Source organism: Rhododendron vialii, chromosome 9a (genome assembly GCF_030253575.1).
Source record: "Rhododendron vialii isolate Sample 1 chromosome 9a, ASM3025357v1".
In the NCBI taxonomy this organism is placed as follows: domain Eukaryota; kingdom Viridiplantae; phylum Streptophyta; class Magnoliopsida; order Ericales; family Ericaceae; genus Rhododendron; species Rhododendron vialii.
In genome coordinates, this window is record NC_080565.1 from 24,867,295 (window position 1) to 24,888,277 (window position 20,983).

The following is a 20,983-nucleotide window of genomic DNA, read 5'->3' on the forward strand; positions in this document are numbered from 1 at the left end:
TAGATACCAAATGCGAGAGAGAGAGAGATGGAGAGGGGCAATCGCATTATTTTGGTACACTGTCTTGTATGAATACAATAGGGTTATTTGGAAGGATGCCCATTCAATTATCACGTTTTGTCAACATGACCCCCTCACGTTTAAAACTTGTGAACCTCATTCCATCAACTATCAAAACCAATCGACATCACCCCATTCCGCCCAAATTCATTAAAATTTTGGATGGAAACAAGGAAAAAGACTGAGATACCCTGTTGTGTTAAAATTAGATCAATTTTGCTTCTTCATGCCTAACGACAACCGGCTCATGTCGACTCTCTTGCCGGCGGCAAGTTCTTCGGCAAGTTCATGAGCAATGGAATTCTATTTTCCTTTTTCCATTCTCTCTCTCTCTCTCTCTCTCTCTCTCTCTCTCTCTCTCCCCAAAACCACCACAACCATAACTTATTTCTCTCAGCCACGAAAGCCAGTTCCCGACCTGATAAAACTCGTTAGAATCGTTGATTATCAACATCAAGTTCATCGACGAGTATGTGTGAATCAATTAAGGAGTTCGTTGTCGAGTTCATCGATCTTCTTCTCGCTATAGTTGGAATCCCAAATCTGGATAGGAGAGAGAGATCCTCTCTCACAAAAGCACACCACACACATACACACACACAGACACATATGGACACACCTGATTGCAAAAATCAAAACCCATTTCAAATTCAAGAAATCCAAACCCCAGTCAATTGTCATCTTCTCTCTCTCTCAAACGCACACCACACACACACGCACACCACACAGCAATTGGAGCGGCAGATGACGTCGGCGATGGATTCGAGCTCAGAGGAGAGGCGGTCGGTGCGATGGAGGGTGGAGCGTAGTGGAGGAGGGCGTCGAATTCCATGGGTTGGTGACGAGTTTGCCATCCATACCCTCCAACACATAGGCCCCTTCTCCGGCAACCCGAACAACTCTAAAAGGGCCTTCCCAATTGGGTGGGGGGATATTTTTTAGGCTTTGTGCACATTGGATTTAGACTTAAAATGTGCAAGGACTAAGTAGTTTGTAAAGATTAAGAATGGCAATGGGGCGGGGCAAGTTTTGATGTACTCGACCGTGACCCTAAAATTCTCGAACTCCTTCAACCCTGCCCTAAAACCCGACCGGGTCATCATTATGGTGCTCGATCGAGGTGAGAACATACTTAGAAAAAGTTCTGAGAAATTCAAGTACAAAGAAATCTCAAACCGACCAAACTATTGTACTAATATTGAAACCTGCACTAAGTACTTCGAGAAATTGAAATAACCGAGCTGAAACTTGGCCGTACATAGGATAGTTGCGGCCGAAGCCGAGACAAAAACATAAAAATAAAAGATAGATAAAGCCGAGATAACAAACTCGCTTTTACAATAAGTGGCCGAAGCCAATGTTCCTACATGTAAGCTTTCTTCAGGTTTTGGGCATTCCATTAAGCTTTCTTCAGGTTTTGGGCATTCCATGGGTTGGTGACGAGTTTGCCATCCATATCCTCCAACACATAGGCCCTTTCTCCGGCAACCCGAACAACTCTAAACGGGTCTTCTTACTGGCCTAAACGACCTTTCTCCAAACTAGGTTGTCAAGTTTGAAAGTTTTGACCCGAACGTTGCCATTGAAGCCTTTAGCCACTTCCTGCTGATAGCTTGCCAACTTGAGCCAAGCATCATCTCATTTTTTTTCGGCCAACTCCATTTCCACTACTCCCCCATTTGTTTTCGGATCAAAATTCATTGATGCAACAGAGGGCAAATAAGTCAAGGTGGAGTTGAGTTTTGGCAAGAATAATTTGGGTTTTGGCATTATCAGCTCCCATAAATATTTATACATATATAGATCGGGATGGGTTTGGGACGGAGTATTGTCCCCTCGAACCCGGTTAGATTTTAGAATTTTTACCCCAATCCTATACCCGAAAATATGGTAGAAAACCCGCCCTGTTTGGGGCGAGGCGGGTACAATTGCCAAGCCTAGCAAAGATCGAATAAGACACACTGGTGTTTTATCAATGCGCGAAAGCATTACAATTGGGGACCAAAGCAGTGGACTCCGGAGCAGTGGATTGGCGTGTGAGAGCATTAAGATTGAGTAAAGAGACACTGCTCTTTTCTTAAAAAAGAGCATCAACTCGATAGCTCGCAATTGGATCTATGCCATTAACAGGCAAACAGGTAAACAAACCAGTTAAATTTTGAAGCAGAGGGCGAATGAGACCTTGGGAAGTTATTTCTAGCTGTTAAACCAAAGACATTGAGCAAAACACTGTATTCATACACAATCTAGGAAGAAACTTGAACTTTGGATACCTCACTTTTAATCTCTCACTTGGACTCTTACTTGCTTTTTTGCTTGCACTCTTTGTTGCATTGCATTCATAAATGACCCAGGACCTTATTTATAGGGAGCAATGGATGATTCTAGATAAACACATGTGACAATACTTATGGAAATTTATGACCCCGTTCGTTTTGAGATTTTGAATTTAGATTTGTAGGTAATGAGTGTAGAGAGAAATAGAGTAATGATTTGAGAGAGATAAAGAGAAAAAAGATATAGTAAAGATTGGAGGGAAATAGGATAATGATTAGAATCCAAAATTGAAAACCCTTAAATGAACAAGGTCATAGAGAAACCCCCTTTAAGTTCTATCATATTCCGAAGGATTCCGACAAAACCCGAAAGGTCCTAGTATGTTTTAGTATACTCCAAAACATTCATTTGGTTCTAGTTTTCCAGTGAGGTTTGATCTCAATTTAGAAAGTGAAAAAAATCAAATCAAATTGTTTGGTCTGTAGATTTATTTATTATTCTACTAGGCGAATCGCGACGTGCAAGGCACGTTTGTCATGCCCGTTGTGGAGAACGGTTTTCTAAATCGTAAACGAAGGTGAGTGGAACGGAAGTTGAATGCACAAGTTTGATATGGCTAAGTTGTCTGCGTATATACTATCTAGAATACTATCATGCAATTTGCATAAACTATACTACCAACATTATCACAATTAAGTACCTGTATAACAAATAAAATAGAAAAACAATATGCAAAATGCATCTACACTAATCAAACAGATTCTGGAAAATAAACATGGAGTACTATAGCGCATGAACGAATTGTGGACAAGAGCATCCGGCCATTTAACTAAATCACTGTGCAGAGTCCACCTCAAATTATCACCCAAACCTAATACATCTCTGTACTCGTGTTCAAAGTTACCATATGCTTTGTAATCAAAGTAACCAGTACCTTGATGCCTTGCAACAGCTGGAATCATCTTTCGGCCTTGAATAGGAATAAGATAATAAAAACCTCCATGTGGAGCTTGAGGATTTCGATGCTCCACATATATATACCCATCGGAGAAATGGAACATGAATCTAATCTCCCATTCTAGGAATTAATGCTCCAATGACTCCATCTCGACAGATCATACAAGTTCCAATGAAAGCTAAAACAAGTATGAACCATGATCGAGTCTTTTTCACAAACAGAAATCTATCTTCCTCATAATCCGGTAGCTCCTCTTCAACTTGTCCAAGGTACAAATTTGGGCATGCTGCCATAGCAATGAGGAGCAAAAGATTTAACTTAACTATTATCATGAGCTCTAAGAGTATAGAAACATATTTAACAGTTGGAAAGAGTTAATTTCCAAAAAATAGACCAAGCAAGGTAAAAAAAAAAAGTAGTCCGGAGAAAACTGCTCGGATCAAGCTCTTCCCGATCATTTTTTTTGCTGATTTCTTACGGTACCCTTATAATCACGTTCTGATCACTTTGAGCGGCTCGGATCGTCGAAATTTGCTCGGAAAAGGGGAGTCCCGCACGGTAGCACTGTGCAGGATCCCTCATTGGATCCGTGGTGAAAAAAGAGACGGCAATTTTAGATTTGAAACTCAACAACATAAAAAAGAAATATGACAGTCCATAAGAGTACATGTGTGGTGGTGCAACCAAAGATTCCATTAGCAAATCCCAGAGCAGACAATGACAATCTTCCAGTTCAATTCGAAAAGGCCCTATTTCATCAAACTCCATCCTTAACTATATAATTTCGCGGCACCCCATAGTTGTTCAGCTTAATTTTCATACACCAAAAACGTAAAACCCCATGAAGGCAAGATATATCTCCAATTAATCATCTTATATCATTGTCAATTCACGAAGTGTCTTAGTTTTTTTTACCTAAAACAACTTAGACATCTCGACGCCTATTGGTTTACAAGCGATTGCTGGGTATCCAAAGTAAGCGGGCAGGAATTGTATAATGTGATGCATTCCTCATATAAACTTATGCTTGACAATGCTTTAAGAAGATTAGGAAACAATTAAAGGCAGAGCTAAATAAGAAAAATAAGAGGCGACTATGTACAAAATTATATTTATTATTAATCAATATATATAGTGCCTCACGAGCCAACAACACTTTAACCCATTCCTCATCCTTCAACTGAACTATCAACTTTTCCTATTGCTTTCAATACTATCTTTGTGCAAGAGAGGCTAAATTCACATAGGAAGCTACAAAAATCAATATACTGCATAGTAATTCGAAAAGGTTGAACTGTCCAAAACCATGAAATATAGATTGAACGAAATTTTTATTCCACATCACACTACTGGATTACAATCAATTAGAAATGGTTATAGTAATTTCCAACCGAATCACTCATTTGGATTGAGCATTTTGGTTAGAAATAGACAGAAAAGTACAAAAATGAAAATTTTTTGATTGACTCTTTCACTTCCTCACCCAATCTCACAGAAAATTGTTAGATTTTGTGAGAAAAGACTCCTCTTTCTTATTTCATCCTTTCCCATCATCCAAAAAGGCCAGTTAGACTGCTTAATTTGAAAGGTTTGAAAATCTCTCATCACATAGTCATTTGAAACCCATTACAGTAAAGCTGCCAAATTGAATATTGAAATCCATATCTTCATTTCGGTATCCTCCTTAAGTAACTATAAGTCTACCACCAAATCATTTCATTCCAAATCAACAAACCAAAACATAACCTTAAAACTATAGTAGGACATTGAAAAACACACATACGAGGAGCAAAAATTGAAGCAAAAAATTGCAAGATCTCTCTTTACCTTGAATACGCGGTCATCGAATCGAACGGGAGAAATCTGAAGGGCATTGTAGTGACCATCATTGAAGGCCTAAGTTCTGCACACAGTGAGACCTATTTTCGCCCTGGCTTGAAGCATTGCAATGACTTTAGGTCTAGTATATTCATCGACGGCATGGTCCATTAAGCAGTATGAGTTCCACCAGTTACTGTAGAAAATTCTACCATCCAAAGTGAAGTGAGTCCCATTCCTCCGAACAAAACTCAACTCTGATTCTTTACTGTAATTAACCCACAAATCCCTAAATGACTTGTAAATAAATGCCATGCATGTTGCAAATCCAACAATGGGGTAAAAGACGCCATTTCCTATTGCCATTCTTGGTGATTTAACCATAAATAAAGCACAAATTACACTGCTCAAGATTTTAAATCAACAAATGTAAGATTCAGAGGCACCCATATTAGGTTAACCCAGATCCCTTTCTTGAAAGTACCCAAACTAGACCCCAAAATCATCAATGGCATAGTTAAGTTAGAAACCAGAGAATGTAACTGAATCAAGTACCTGCATTTTTTTTTGTGATACCAACAAACATAAGTGCTGGTAGTGGTGGCCAAACCAAAAATCAAACCCTTTTCCAATCGAAACATCGGGGGGAGGGGGGAACTCACCGGTGAACGTGGGAGAATATGTAGTTGTCAGGAGAACTAGAAATGCGTAGGGGAACTCAACAACAAAGGTCGGAGAAGATGTAATAGCCAGAGTTCACAGAACAGAAGCATGCAACACTTAGTAAGCGTAGGAACAAAACCGTTGAAACAAACATCACCCCGTCAAGCCATCAAGCCACGTGCCCTTCACTCCACCCCATCAAGCCACGTAAATTGCAAAGTGAAGAACTTGAATTGACCATGCTGCCCAACAACCCATGAACAATATCCCAGCAATTGAGGGGTAAAATTGACCAAATCAACCAAAAATTGGTAAGCAACTAATTTGGCAAAGTGTTTCTTCTTATAGAGGGTTAGGATAACACGAAGATATCTTGCAAAAGTTAGGCAAATTTTCTCAATTTTGCGGTTTCATTAAATCTTGTTTTCTCTTAGAAGAATAAAGAAAACGTAATGAAACAAAAGATTTACCGCAGCGATGGAAATCATTATCTGGCATTCTGGCTGGCCTTCCCCTCCAATATATGGGAAGGAGAAACCGGCCCATTCGTTCTACTAATAAGAGTTCCAACAATATTCACTTGTTGAACTTGAAACATTCCACCTATATATACACACACACATATATATATATATATGTATATGTGTGTGTGTATATATATAGATATAGAGTTAGGTTCCGGCGAGGGATCCCTCATTTAATTAAAATGCGGGACTCCCTTTCCCGATTGAATTTCGATGATCCGAGTCGCTCAAAGTGATCAGAAAGTGATTTTAAGGGTCCCCGTGAGAAATCAGCAAAAAAAATGACCGGGAAGGGCTTCATCCGAGCAGTTTTCATTGAACGGTTTAAAAAAAACTACTCAGATGACGCCCTTCCCGGTCATTTTTTTTGCTGATTTCTCGCGGGGACCCTTAAAATTACGTTCTGCACACAACGGTTCGGATTTTTAAAATTTGATCGGGAAATGAAAGTCCCTCATTTTAACAAAATAAGGGATCCCTCACTTGAAAATTCCTCTATATATATATATTAACAGCGAAAAGAAATTTTATTAATCTTTAAAAATGATGAACCATTGCACCCACCCTCACGAGTGTGATCAACGGGTTTGTGATAAGCACCCGAGAATGTAATGTAGAGTGCGCTAGTGTTTAGCTTTAGTGTAATTTAAGTACTAATTAGTTATTGATAACGTTGTTTGCTTGTAGAGTGTTTTAGTTCTGTTTTGTAGGTGAATCGCCAAACAAGGGAGTTTTCGAGGTGTAAGGCATGTCATTGCCCGAGCATAACCAAATTTGCCCGAGCAAGAGCTGATTTGCCCGAGTAGAAGCTGATTCGAAGCTGATTTGCCCGAGCAGAACCAGATTTGCCCGAGCAAGAGGCAGGCAGCCAAGGCAGAATTCTGGGTTAATGCAGTCGGCATCGATGTCAAGTTCTACAATCCATCGATGCCGAGCCCCTTAGTGGTCCAGCCCCTTAACCACCTCGGCATCGATGGAATGTATTGTGTTACATCGATGCCGAGCCCCATAGTAGAGCACTCTAAGGCCATTGCCATCGATGCCGAGGGACTTAAGAGCGAATTTTCTGAGCATCTTGGGAATATTCCAGGCACGAATCCTCAGGATATAAAAGCTTATGTCATTGTTTTGTAAAAACAAGTAGCATAGATTCAATAGCACCTTTTTCTAGATCTAGATTAGATTTCTTTGCAATTCAAATTGTTCTTGAGTGTTCTTCATTTTCAGTTTTAAATATTTCAATTTCTGCCTTTAGTTGTTAGATTTGGATATTGTCGCTTTAATTAAAGTTGTTTCTTTACTCCCGATCTATCTTAATCTCTAATTTTCTTCTAGTCTTGTTATTTCATTATGTTAAGTAGATTTTTGCTTGTTTTTATCTCTCTAGATATGGGTGAGTAGTTTCAAGGGTTAGGTCATGGGGTGATTAGCACCTCATGGCTCGGGCAAAAATTGCATTTTGCACCCAATAAAGCTTTAAACTTTGATTTGAAAATTGATGTGGGGTTCGGGTTTGTTTGACAAATCACCGAGGTGTTAACCTCTTTGATCATGTGTAGGTGGGAGTATCGCCTACCCACCACACATGATGCTTAGAGCTCTGTCGCTCGAGGTATTTGCCAAATGAATTCTAGAGCTAGCTTGATTCACAAATCATTTTATCTTTTAATTTGAGAACTTTAATCAAGTATCTTGCTTCGTTTGCTCCGATGTAATGGAATAACGCCCCAAGCGTAGGGCCTAAAACGTCTGTTGAAGCATAATAAACCGAAAATCCGGGATCGTACCCAAGGGAATAATTATATGGCTTGCTCGGATTTGTAGATGCAAGTAGGGGCTTTCGGCTTTAAGACAGCCAACTTTGTTTTACTTTAATGGTGGAAATAAAAGGGCTAAATTAAAAAGGAATTAACTAGAGAAAAGATAGGCTAGGTCTAGGAATTATTAACACCTAAGACCCGAGCTAAATCACACTCGTCACCCAATTACACAATTCAAGATACTCGGTTAAAGTTCTCAAATTGGAAAATAAAATGATTTGGGAATCAAGCTAGCTCTAGAATTCATTTGGCAAATACCTCGTGCGAAAGAGCTCTAAGCATCATGTGTGGTGGGTAGGCGAAGCTCCCACCTACACATGATCAAAGAGGTTAACACCTCGGTGATTTGACAAACAAACCCGAACCCCACATCAATTTTCAAATCAAAGTTTAAAGCTTTATTGGGTGCAAAATGCAATTTTCGCCCGAGTCATGAGATGCTAATCATCCCATGACCTAACCCTTGAAACTACTCACTCATATCTAGAGAGATAAAAGCAAGCAAAAATCTACTCAACATAATTGAAAAGCAACACTAGAAGAAAATTAGAGATTAAGATAGATCGGGAGAAGATAAACAACTTTAATTAAGGTAACAATAACAAAAAGTAACAACTAAGGACAGAAAATTAAAAGATAAGTGCTGGAAAAATGAAGAACAACAAGAACACTCAAGAACAATTTGAATCTAGATCTAGATCTAAAATTAGGTAAGCAAATCTAAGTCTACCCACTTGTACAAAACAATGAAATAAGCTTTTATACTTCTAAGCTCCGCGCCTGGAATATTCCCTAGATGCTCCAAAAATCCACCTCTAAGTCCTTCGGTATCGATCGCGAAGCCCTTAAGTTGCTGAGATAAGACCTCGGTACCGATTGGATAGAAAACATGGTATCAATACCGAACTAGTTAGGGGTTTTTACTGAGAGCTCGGTACCGATGGATTACATTTCTTCCTACCGATGCCGAACCAGTTAGGGGCTGTTTTGAAGAGCACGGTACCGATGGATGCTAAACTTTCCAACCGATGCCGAACCAGTTCAGCCCAGCCCTTAGTCTCTTGCTCTGCCTTGCCAGCCTGCCTCTTGCTCGGGCAAATCTGGTGCTGCTCGGGCAATGATAACTTTTGCTCGGGCAATCAACCTCTGCCTTGGCCATGACAGGTTCTACTCAGGCAAAGACATGTATTATGCAACGAACACTCCCTTTTGTGGCAATTTACCTACAAAATAGACTAGAACACTATACGAGCAAACAATGTTAATAATAACTAATAAGTAAGTAAATTAAACTAAAACTAGATACTAGCGCACCCTCCATTACATTCTCGGGTGCTTATCATATCTTAAATTGTGTAATTTGGTGAAGAGTGTGATTTGGCTCGAGTCTTGAGTGTTAATAATTCCTAGACCTAGCCTATCTTTTCTCTAGTTAATTCGTTTTTAATTTAGCCTTTTATTTCCACCGTTTAAAGTAAAACAAAGTTGGCTGTCTAAAAGCCGAAAGCCCTTACTTGCATCTACAAATCCGACCAAGCCATATAATTATTCCATTGGGTACGATCCCGGATTTCCAGTTTATTATGCTTCAATCGACGTGTTAAGCCCTACGCTTGGGGTATTATTCCACATTATCTTGGAGAACGAAGCATTTTTGGCGCCGTTGCCGGGGATTTCTTATTATGGCTTTCTTGGAGGTTCGATAAACCACTGTAAGTATCCCGCTTTCGTCTAGTAGTAGTAGTTTAGTAGTTTATGTGTTAGTAGTTCATATTTAGTTTGGTGGATACCTCTAACCTAGTTCATCTAAACTTGAGGTGTAACGAAGCCAGGCTAAATATCGAATTTGTTTCTTAGTTAGTTTAGCGTAATTAATTTAGTTAGTTAGCTTAAATTTGATTGCATTGCTTAGCCGAGGTGGTGGCATAACCTCTCGCATATTCTGTTTGCTGAGTTGAGGTGGCAGGATGGCCCCTTCTGTCTGGTAGTTAGTTAGTATTTTTGCTTATGTATGCGTGTTTACCGAAGCCCAATTTCCAATCGGCTTCATCGTTCTTCTTCACCGCCAAGAATCCGTAGCATTGCCAGGGCATATCCTGCCCACTCTCCGCCTCGCAAATTATTCGCAAATTAGATCGCAATTGCAAAGGCCCAATGGCCGAAGAAGTTCCAGTTCGTACTTTACGTGATTATCTGAATCCAGAACGGGCTCCTCAAGTATCTCCTATCGTTATTCCGACTCCGACCGCTGGGAATACATTTGAATTCAAGGCTGAGTATCTTCGAATAATTCCAGAGTTTCGGGGGAGAGAATTGGAGGATCCTTATTTGCATATCCGGGAATTCGAGAATATTCTACATTCTTTCGTTACAGTACCGGGGCAACTTGATCAAGCTCGTCTGAAGTTGTTCCCATTCACTCTCAAAGACAAGGCAAAACAATGGTTCAATTCTTTGAAGCCTCAATCTTTGCGTAACTGGGGAGAAGTTCAGGATGCTTTCACTACAAGTTCTTTCCAGCAAGCAGGACGAAGTTACTTATCGATCAGATTCAATGTTTCAAGCAAAGGGATAGAGAGACTTACCACAAATATTGGGAGTGATACAAGGACTTGCTTATGTCGGTTCCTCATCACAACCTTCCGTTGTATCTCAGAGTCAACTATTTCTACACAGGGTGTTCTCAAGAGAGTAAACAGTTTCTGGATACTATGGGTGGAGGTGATTTTATGGGAAAGACACCGGAGGATGCTTGGGATTACTATGAGTCACAAGCTGAGAAGACCCAGTCTTGGCAGTTTGCAGATCCGGGAGATAGAGCAATGTTCAATCAAGGTCCTACAGGTTCAGAGAAATTCTCTATTGCGGAGCATACAGCTTTTGAAACTCGTTTGGAGGAGATTGCTCGGAAACTTGATAAGTTGGAATTAAAGAGTGCTCAATCCCAAGAAGTGAAAGCAGTGCGCCAAGTGGAGGAAGTTTGTGTTATTTGTGAGATTGTGGGCCATTCTACTGAAGCGTGCCCCAATATTCCTGCTCTTAAGAATGTGATTAATGGAATTGCTCCAGAGGAAATACAAGCCGTGCAATGCTTTGACCCTTATTCTCAATCTTATAATCCGGGGACAAGGCAACATCCAGCTTTCCGTTGAAATCAATCTAATGAAGGGGGTTCTTCTCAAGCTCCACCGCAAGCTCTTCAAATGCCTTGGAAGCAACCTCAGAATGCTTTCCGTTTCCCCCAAGCTCAAGGTCCGCCTGGTTTTGCTCCTTCTGCTCCATTCCCACATGCAAACCAATTTCAACAACAACCTGCTCAGTTCCACCAACAACCACCGAAGCGTTCTTGGGAAGATCAATTCAGTGCTCTTTTGCAAGGTCAAACTGCTATCAACGAGCAACAAACTCAGATGATGAATGACATCAGAAATCAGTTAGGCAAGTTGACAACTACAGTGGGTTTGTTACAACAAGAGAAGGGGAAGTTTCCTACTCAACCTCAACCTAATCCGCAACCGAATTCTAATCCAGCTTCTCAAGGTCTTCACTTTGCTAGCTCTTCGGTTACTTTCCCCGAGCAAGCAAAGGCTATTATTTCTCTTCGGAGTGGAAAGACAGTTGACAATCAAGTGATGATGCCTCCGAAACCATCTTATTTGCCTCCTCCTATCGAACGTTCAATTCCAATCCTTGGGGAATCTCCCAAGGAAGCAAGTAAGGAGACTCTTATAGAAGAAGAAGGAAAGGATAAAGGCAAGAGCAAGGAAAGTGTACCGGAACCTTAAGTGATTCCAACACCGGCACCATTTCCCAACCGTTTGAGGGCTTTGGCGAAACCAAATTACAATGCAGAGTTGCATGAGTTATTCAATCAAGTGAAGATCAACATTCCTCTTATGGATGCAATTAAGCAAATTCCCTCATATGCCAAGTTTCTTAAGGATTTGTGTACTCGGAAGCGCAAGCTTAATGTTCAAAAGAAGATATTCCTTACTGAACAAGTGAGTTCTATCATTCAAACGAATATCGCGCCTAAGTACAAGGATCCGGGGAGCCCTACTATTGCTGTCACAATTAGAGGAAAGCGTATCGAACAAGCCTTGCTCGATCTTGGTGCTAGCGTTAATCTACTTCCGTACTCTGTTTATCAAGAGCTTGGTTTGGGGGAGATGAAGCCTACTCGTGTTACACTCCAATTAGCCGATCGAAGCGTTCGTACACCAAGGGGAGTAGTGGAAGATGTTCTAGTCCAAGTTGATCAATTTGTCTATCCGGTGGATTTTGTGAGATACAAATCCGACCGACTCTTCTGCTGCTTCTACTCCGGTAATTCTTGGAAGACCCTTCTTAGCCACGGCGGATGCAGTTATCAACTGTCGAAATGGACTCCTCAATATGACCTTCGGTAACATGAAGATGGAGGTCAATGTTTTCAATGTGGGTAGTCAAATGGGGGATGACGAGAACGTGAATGAAGTGAGCCTTATCGATACTCTTGTAGAAGAACACGTGGATGAGTTACTTTTCAGTGATCCTTTGGAAGCTGCTCTTACAGCCGAAGAGGTCAAATTTCTCGAGTCTTCTGAAGTGAGTTATTTGAGTTCATTGCTTGGTGAGGAAAATAAAGTTTGTGCTATAAATTCTTGGACTCCAAAGTTTGAAGAGTTTGAGGAGCTACCACCAATTGAGAAGAAGTTTCTCCCATCTAGTGTTGAGCCACCAAAATTGGAGTTGAAGCCCCTACCTGATACTTTGAAGTACGTTTTTCTTGGAGACAATGAGACTTATCCTGTGGTTATTTCCTCTTCTCTTGGGAATCTCCAAGAGATGAAGTTGATCAACTCACTAAGGAGGCACATGAAGGCTATAGGATGGACAATTGCTGATATTAAAGGGATTGATGCTACTCTTTGCTCTCACCATATTGCTTTAGAGGATAATGTCAAGCCATCTCGCCAACCTCAACGTTGCTTAAACCCGATTATGAAGGATGTAGTTTGTGTTGAAGTTTTGAAGCTCTTGGATGTGGGAATCATTTATCCTATCACCGATAGCAAATGGGTGAGCCCGATTCAAGTTGTACCAAAGAAATCCGGAGTTACAGTTGTGCGAAATGAGGAGAATGAGCTTATGCCTACTCGTGTTCAGACTGGATGGAGAGTTTGTATCGATTATCGCAAGCTCAACGCAAGTACCAGAAAAGATCACTTTTCCTTACCATTCATTGATCAGATCTTGGAGAGGATAGCCGGCTATGCATTCTATTGTTTCTTAGATGGTTATTCCGGTTACAATCAAATTGAAGTTGCTCTAGAGGATCAAGAGAAAACGACATTCACTTCCCCCTTCGGAACGTTCGCTTATCGTCGTATGCCTTTCGGTTTGTGCAATGCTCCGGGGACTTTTTCACGATGTATGATGGGAATTTTTAGTGATATGGTTGAAAAGATAGTAGAGGTTTTTATGGATGATTTCTCTGTTTTTGGTGATTCATTTGATTCATGCTTGGCCAATTTGGAGAAAGTTTTAACGAGGTGTGAAGAGAAAAATTAGGTTCTGAATTGGGAGAAGTGTCACTTCATGGTCACTCAAGGGATTGTCTTGGGGCATATTATATCGTCGGATGGTATCGTAGTAGATAAGGCCAAGATCGATCTTATTTCCAATCTCCCGACTCCAAAATGCGTGAAGGATATCCGTTCATTTCTCGGGCATGCCGGATTCTATAGTCCGTTCATCAAAGATTTTAGTGCTATCTCTCGACCCTTGTGCCATCTTCTTGTCAAAGAAGTTCCGTTTGAATGGACCCCCGCGTGTGAGCAAGCTTTTGTTCAGTTGAAGGCTAATCTCACCACTCCTCCTATTGTGCAACCACCAGATTGGAGCCTCCCGTTTGAGCTTATGTGTGATGCAAGTGATTATGCTGTAGGTGCTGTTTTGGGGCAAAGGAAGGACAAGCATCCGTATGTTATCCATTATGCAAGCAAGACTTTGAATGATGCTCAAGTGAATTACACCACCACGGAGAAAGAGTTACTTGCGGTAGTGTTTGCTCTTGATAAATTTCGGTCTTATCTTATTGGAGGCACCCCTATTGTTGTGTATACGGACCATTCTGCTCTTAAGTACCTACTTACCAAGCAAGATGCCAAAGCTCGTTTGATACGATGGATTCTACTTCTCCAAGAGTTCAATTTGACTATCAAGGACAAAAATCAAGATTACAGTTCGAGGACCCTACTCCAAGCTTACCTATTGTAGACACATTTTCGGATGAACAATTGTTTGGTGTTTTGAGTACCCCATGGTTTGCGGATATAGTGAATTATTTGGCTACAGGACTCTTACCGCCACATTGGTCTCCTCAAGAACGTCGTCGGTTCCTTCATGAAGTACGAATGTTCTCTTATGATGACCCTTATCTTTTCAAGTATTGCCAAGATCAAATAGTGCGCCGTTGTGTCCCAGATTCAGATCAACGAAGAATTCTTGAGTTTTGTCACTCAGAAGCTTGTGGAGGCCACTTCTCTTCTAAGAAGACTTCTGCCAAGGTGCTACAATGTGGATTATATTGGCTAACCTTGCATAGGGATGCTCATCACTTCTGTGTAGCTTGTGAACATTGTCAAAAGCTTGGGAGTATGTCTCGGAGGGACGAAATGCCATTGACTAACATTATGGTGGTTGAGATCTTTGACTACTGGGGCATAGACTTCATGGGACCTTTTCCCGTTTCTTTCGGCAATCTATACATCTTATTGGCGGTTGATTATGTTTCAAAATGGGTAGAAGCCATCGCAACACGGACCAATGATGCCAAAGTAGTGGTGGAGTTTCTCAAGGACAACATTCTTTCACGTTTTGGGATGCCGAGAGCAATCATAAGCGACCAAGGAACTCACTTTTGCAATCGTGTTTTTGGGGCATTAATGAAGAAGTATGGAATCACTCACAAGGTCTCCACTGCTTATCATCCTCAGACGAATGGACAAGTTGAGTTGGCAAATAGGGAAATCAAGCACATTTTGGAGAAGACGATGAATCCGAACCGAAAAGATTGGAGTCTTCGTTTGACCGATGCACTTTGGGCTTATCGCACAGCATACAAGACCATTTTGGGAGCTTCGCCGTATCGTTTGGTTTTTGGAAAAGCATGCCATCTTCCAGTAGAGCTCGAGCACAAAGCATATTGGGCAATCAAGACACTTAATTATCGTTTACCGGCCGCCGGAGCACACAGAAAGCTCCAACTCAATGAGCTTGAAGAAATTCGGAGAGATGCTTATGACAACACCGCCATTTACAAAGCAAAAGTCAAGGCCTTCCACGACAAGCGAATTCACCAGAAAGAGTTTGAGGTTGGACAAAGGGTACTCCTATACAACTCTAAGCTTCATTTGTTTCCCGGTAAATTACGTTCCCGTTGGGCTGGCCCTTATGTTGTTGAACATGTTTATCCTCATGGTGCTGTTGATGTTGTGAATCCGTTAAATGGTAAATCTTTTAAAGTTAATGGCCAAAAGCTTAAACCGTTTCTTGGTACTTTTGAGTTTGGAGAGCTGGATGAGGAGTTAATCGATCCAGTTTACACGGTTGATTAGTTTGATACTTAAAATTGCACGGGGAGCGAAAGCGTAACCGCTGAACTTAACTGTTTGTCGGACCCGGCCCTCGAGTAGGGGGTACCCTGCATTGACTTGGGTATATGTAGCTTCGCACGCCGCTACTAAAAGAAGGATCGTGTGCCCAGCTCCAGTTCGAAGGGCAAATCATTTAATATCAGTGACATAGAGCTGTAATTAGCTTTTCTGATAGGAGTAATTCATAGTAAACCACTCACGTCTCCCAGATTAGCCCCAACGGGGGCGGTATAGATCCTTAGGTTTGGCCTTGATATTCCCGTGCTTACGCACTTGGCTCTATCTTGTTTGCTTGCCTGGTATTCGATCTTAGGGGACGCTGGACTTCATTGTTTGGCGGAGTCTAGCTGTGACTTTGATGCTCCGAGTTCTGATATTAAATTTGTATATTCTGTACATATTTGTTTTTTTCTTCCTTTCTTGCTTTGTTTCTCGTTTAGTTTAGTATGCATGCTTTGTTTTGTTATGTTTTGTTTGTTTTTGTTCTGTGTTTGCATCCAATAAAATCTTGGAGATACATCACATGCAAAAGATTTCATCAATGTGTTAGTGAAAAAAGGGCTTTCATTAGTCCTTCTTGGTAATAGTTTATCGTTAATGATCCATGCTCTCCGCAATTGCCCCTAATCGGAGGCAACTTAGGTCTGTGAGTGAGGTTTGATATTGCCTGGAGTGCACGCTAGGTTATATTGCATCTTACTTTGTTTTGATCATAGGGGACGCTAGACTTCATTGTTTGGCGAGGTCAAGCGATAGATTTTATTACAGGCGCTAGCATAACACATGTTCAATGGTCTAGTATAGCCACCCATTTCTTACCCCACCGGTAGGGAATGGGAAGAAAAGTATGACTCGTGTGATCGCGTGATGATCGGGTGGTGCATTTCATTATGTTTTGCATGTTTTCATTTGTTCTTTGCATTGTCTTTATATTTTGTCTTTTAGTTTGTGTTTGTTTGGAAGTCGGATAACACGGGCCGGTGGTTCTAATGTCATTTGTTTTGTGGAAGGTCGTTCTCTTAAGTCTTCTGCAGGGTTTATATGCTACCACATCAGCCTTGGTGGTTTGGACCTAAAGCCGAAGTGAGTGGGGCGTTCAGGAGCCCTAAGCATGGGTGCGCTAAGCGCCGTGGTTGTTAGTCCGATAAAGCTTTGGATATGGCCCAGTGTGACTAGCTATGGTTTCGAGTTGGTAGAACCGAAGGAGTAAACCCTGGAAGCATCTAATCTGGCTGGAGCAAAACATTGACATAAAATCCTCCAACTTGGTCGAGGTATTTAGGGGTTGACATTCCCCTTGGACGGTACATTCGCGCACTCTTCCTCTTTTCACTAATGTTCTTAATGCTATGAGGGCATAGCATCGCTTTAAGTTAGGGGGAGGGGTTAGCTTATGTGCTATTTGGTTGATTTGTTTGATTTTGTGAAAATTTGAAAATTTCAAAAACAATAGAAATTGAAGAACCAAAAACATGAGAAAATTGAAAATTTTCAAAAATAAATAAAGTTTTTTACTTGCAAGTTCTTCCTTTTGTCATTGTTTTTAGTTTTGTTCATGACTTGTTGCATGCTCAATCGTTGTTAGTTAGCAAGAATTCGTAACAATCCTAAGAATTTTGTACTTCTTAATTTGCATACTTAGTTGACAATTGAACGGTTTAAGTGTTGAACAAGTTTTGGCCCATATCCCCATCTTCTCAATAAAATGCTTGTAGTTAGGTGAATAATCGCATGTCCATGCCTAGTTGTGTTTAAATGTCGATTTTCAATCATTTTGGAATCCAAAGCGCACTTAAGAAAGGATACAAGGCATTCTTTGCATGATCATACCACATATGAGTCACCTAATCCTATTTTGCATCATGTCCTCTTCCCATTCTTTGCTTTAACCTAGGCGACCGGTTGTTTGGAGGGTTGTTGGTGTGGTTTTCAATGTGCAAAGGTGTTCTGGGGGTGATTAGATGAAGATTTGGAAGTTCGGGGGTTCAAATTGAAGAAAAGGCAGAATTCTGGGCTAATGCAATCGGCATCGATGGGATGTAAGGCTTTACATCGATGCCGAAGTGGCTATCTTCCTGGGCAGCTAAGGGCAGAGGCATCGATGGAGGAAACGACTTGACATCGCTGCCGAGCAGCTTAACTCACTAAGCGGATAACAGGTTCGGCATCGATGGGATGTAAGGCTTTACATCGATGCCAAAGGGTTTTTCACAGCAGACAATCCCAGATCAGTGCACGATCCAATTCCCAGTTTCATCTTCTCAAAACAGCCGACTGTCCTCATCAAAAATCCCAAAACCCTAACCTTCAAACCTTCAATCCATCACCAAATCTTCCACCTTTTCCCACAAAATACCCCAATTCTCCATCTCCCTCAAGAATACTCAAGGTTTCTCCACCTATTTCAGGTTTTCAAGCCAAAAATAAGGCAAACCCAATTTCTCCTCCTTTAATCCGAAATTTTCTTATTTTTTTCCACATAAATCCCTAATTTTTTTCTATTTTCCACCCATATATCCAACCCTCACCATAATCTACCCTACATTCTCATTTTTCCACCAAAAATCGAAACTCCAGAAAAAGCCCTAGCCTAAAATCCGAAAATACAAAAAATAAAACCCTAGCCTTTTTCAACCTACAATGCCGAGAATAAAACAGACTGCGCACCGTGCGCCTCCTTCTCAATCAGAAATCGAGGAGGAGGACGATTTTATGGCTGAGTGAGGAAGAGAATCAGCCTGCGGAGGCTTCGGGATCAAGGAGTAAAAGGAGGAGACGGACTCCGGGTCAAATTGCAGCAGATAAAAGGAGGGTGTGGGAGGATAGTTTTATGGGCAGAAAGTTCAAAAACGAGAGGCAAGTGGATGCTATGGCATTGGCCGATGATCACACGGGGCTTCGGTACATCATGAGAAAAGGTTTGAATTTCTAGACTAAGCCGTTATTGGGTTATAATAAGAATGCTGTTATTGAGTTTTATAAGTTCATGATTATTCCTGAGGGTGATTGGGAAAGTGACCCGGCTGTTGGAATTTTTTCGAAAGTAGGGGGAATAGATATTATGATTACTCCTAATGATATTGCTGCATATCTGAAAATTCAAAGGCCCCCTCCTGAATTTGTGAATTACCCTAGAAAGGATGAGTTGATTGATTTGCAAGTGGTGAATGAGACTTTGTATCATGACCCCGCTTTAGCTTCATTACCCCATGTGCCCGGGAATTTCAAAGCAAGCTTTAGATTTCTGAATAAAGTGATTCATTATAACCTTTATCCCCGAGGCTCAGAGAGTAGACCAACCAGGAAAAGTGGAAAAATTCTGTTTGCATTGACAGCTAATGATTTGATAGTTGATTGGGCTATGTTCATCTTTACCCAGTTGCTTGATTTTAGGGCCAATACTCTGATTACTGCCAATATGCCATTTCCATGTATGATTACTAGCTTGTGTAAGGAGAAAGGAGTTAGGGGGTAGCTTATGAGCAATTGGAAGAATTTTCTCCGGGGCCTATAGATGACACATTTGATGTGAAGAGCTCATCTCAGATTCACACCGCTAAGGGTAAACAGGCGAGAAAATGGGATTATTTGACTACGATGCCATCAAGAAAGGAAAAACATGGGTCTTGGCTAAAGAAGCTGTTCTGTCAAGGGGTTTCAATAATCAATAGTCAAAGGAAGGAGAAGGCTGAGAGGAGGAAGATGATGAGGGAACAAGAAGCACAAAGGAAAGAGATAGCCTGGCAGACATCAATTCTAGAGCAGCAGCATGGGGTAAAGTATGTCCCCGAGCTGGCTGATGAGGGAGAAGTAAGTGATGACTTTGCAGGGTATGAGAGTGAGGAGTTGGCGGATTGAGAGGATGACTTGATGAGGTGGTGACGTGGTGATGATCTGATAGAGAGTCGGTGGCTCTAGAAATTCCCCTTACTTGGTCGGGGTCTTGGTTGGTTGACATGCCAACTATCCTATCCTTTTATTTTGTTTTATTGCATTTTCATTTCGTAGTATAGCTTTGCACATTGTTAGTTAGTAGTTGGTTTATTGGTTTGGCCGGTTTGGCCTTGACTTGGTTCATTTCTTATGTTGGCGGCGGTCACTCGAGTAGTTAACCAAGCTAGTAATAGACCGTCGCCCATTTTTGCTAACCTGTTCTTTGTAACCAAGGTCATTACAAGCTGAAAAAGACCTTAGTTGATCTTTTGTGCGTATGGATTCCTTTTTGATTGACTGTCTGATAATTGCATAACTAGTTAATGGCATGCTTTCTTTTCGTTATCCAACGTTCATCTGTTAGTTGTTAATTCTGTTGAATAAAGTGCTTTATTGTTTGAGGCATAGTATTTCTTGTTCGCTAATGCCTGTTGTTAAGCACATCTTCGGTGGATATGGTTTAGTCTGAATTCGCAGGTTCTGTGTCCCGTATCCTCCCATTGTTCGAGGACACAGACCATTTTGACTTGCTCTTTAACTTGCTTGATACTTAGTCTGTTTAATTGAATGCTGAAAATGTGAGTTGTAAAAATGAAATAAGAAGCTGGATTGTTGAATTCTTGCTAGGTTACAGAATTGAGCATGTTCTAAGTTGTGAATTCGGAAGGATTGCATAGTTGCTAATATTCTAATTTTCTGCATTTCGTTCGCTAGGGACTAGCAAACCTTAAGTTGGGGGGTGTAATAAGCACCCGAGAATGTAATGTAGAGTGCGCTAGTGTTTAGCTTTAGTGTAATTTAAGTACTAATTAGTTATTGATAACGTTGTTTGCTTGTAGAGTGTTTTGGTTATGTTTTGTAGGTGAATCGCCAAACAAGGGAGTTTTCGAGGTGTAAGGCATGTCATTGCCCGAGCAGAAGCTGATTTGCCCGAGCAGAACCAAATTTGCTCGAGCAGAAGCTGATTCGAAGCTGATTTGCCCGAGCAGAACCAGATTTGCCCGAGCAAGAGGCAGGCAGCCAAGGCAGAATTCTGGGTAAATGCAGTCGGCATCGATGTCAAGTTCTACAGTCCATCGATGCCGAGCCCCTTAGTGGTCCAGCCCCTTAACCACCTCGGCATCGATGGGATGTATTGTGTTACATCGATGCCGAGCCCCATAGTAGAGCACTCTAAGGCCGTTGCCATCGATGCCGAGGGACTTAAGAGCGAATTTTCTGAGCATCTTGGGAATATTCCAGGCACGGATCCTCAGGATATAAAAGCTTATGTCATTGTTTTGTAAAAAC

At 41.1% G+C, this 20,983-nt stretch overlaps 1 protein-coding gene across 1 annotated transcript in view; it reads left to right on the plus strand.

The window, feature by feature from the left end:
- The first annotated feature begins 8,733 nt into the window (after positions 1 to 8,733).
- Positions 8,734 to 20,983, plus strand: part of LOC131301842 (probable peroxygenase 4) — a 60,318-nt gene continuing 48,068 nt past the window's right edge. The window contains exon 1 of the mRNA XM_058328314.1: positions 8,734 to 8,737. The gene's annotated coding sequence lies outside the window, so the exon portion shown is untranslated. The remainder of the gene's footprint in view (positions 8,738 to 20,983) is intronic.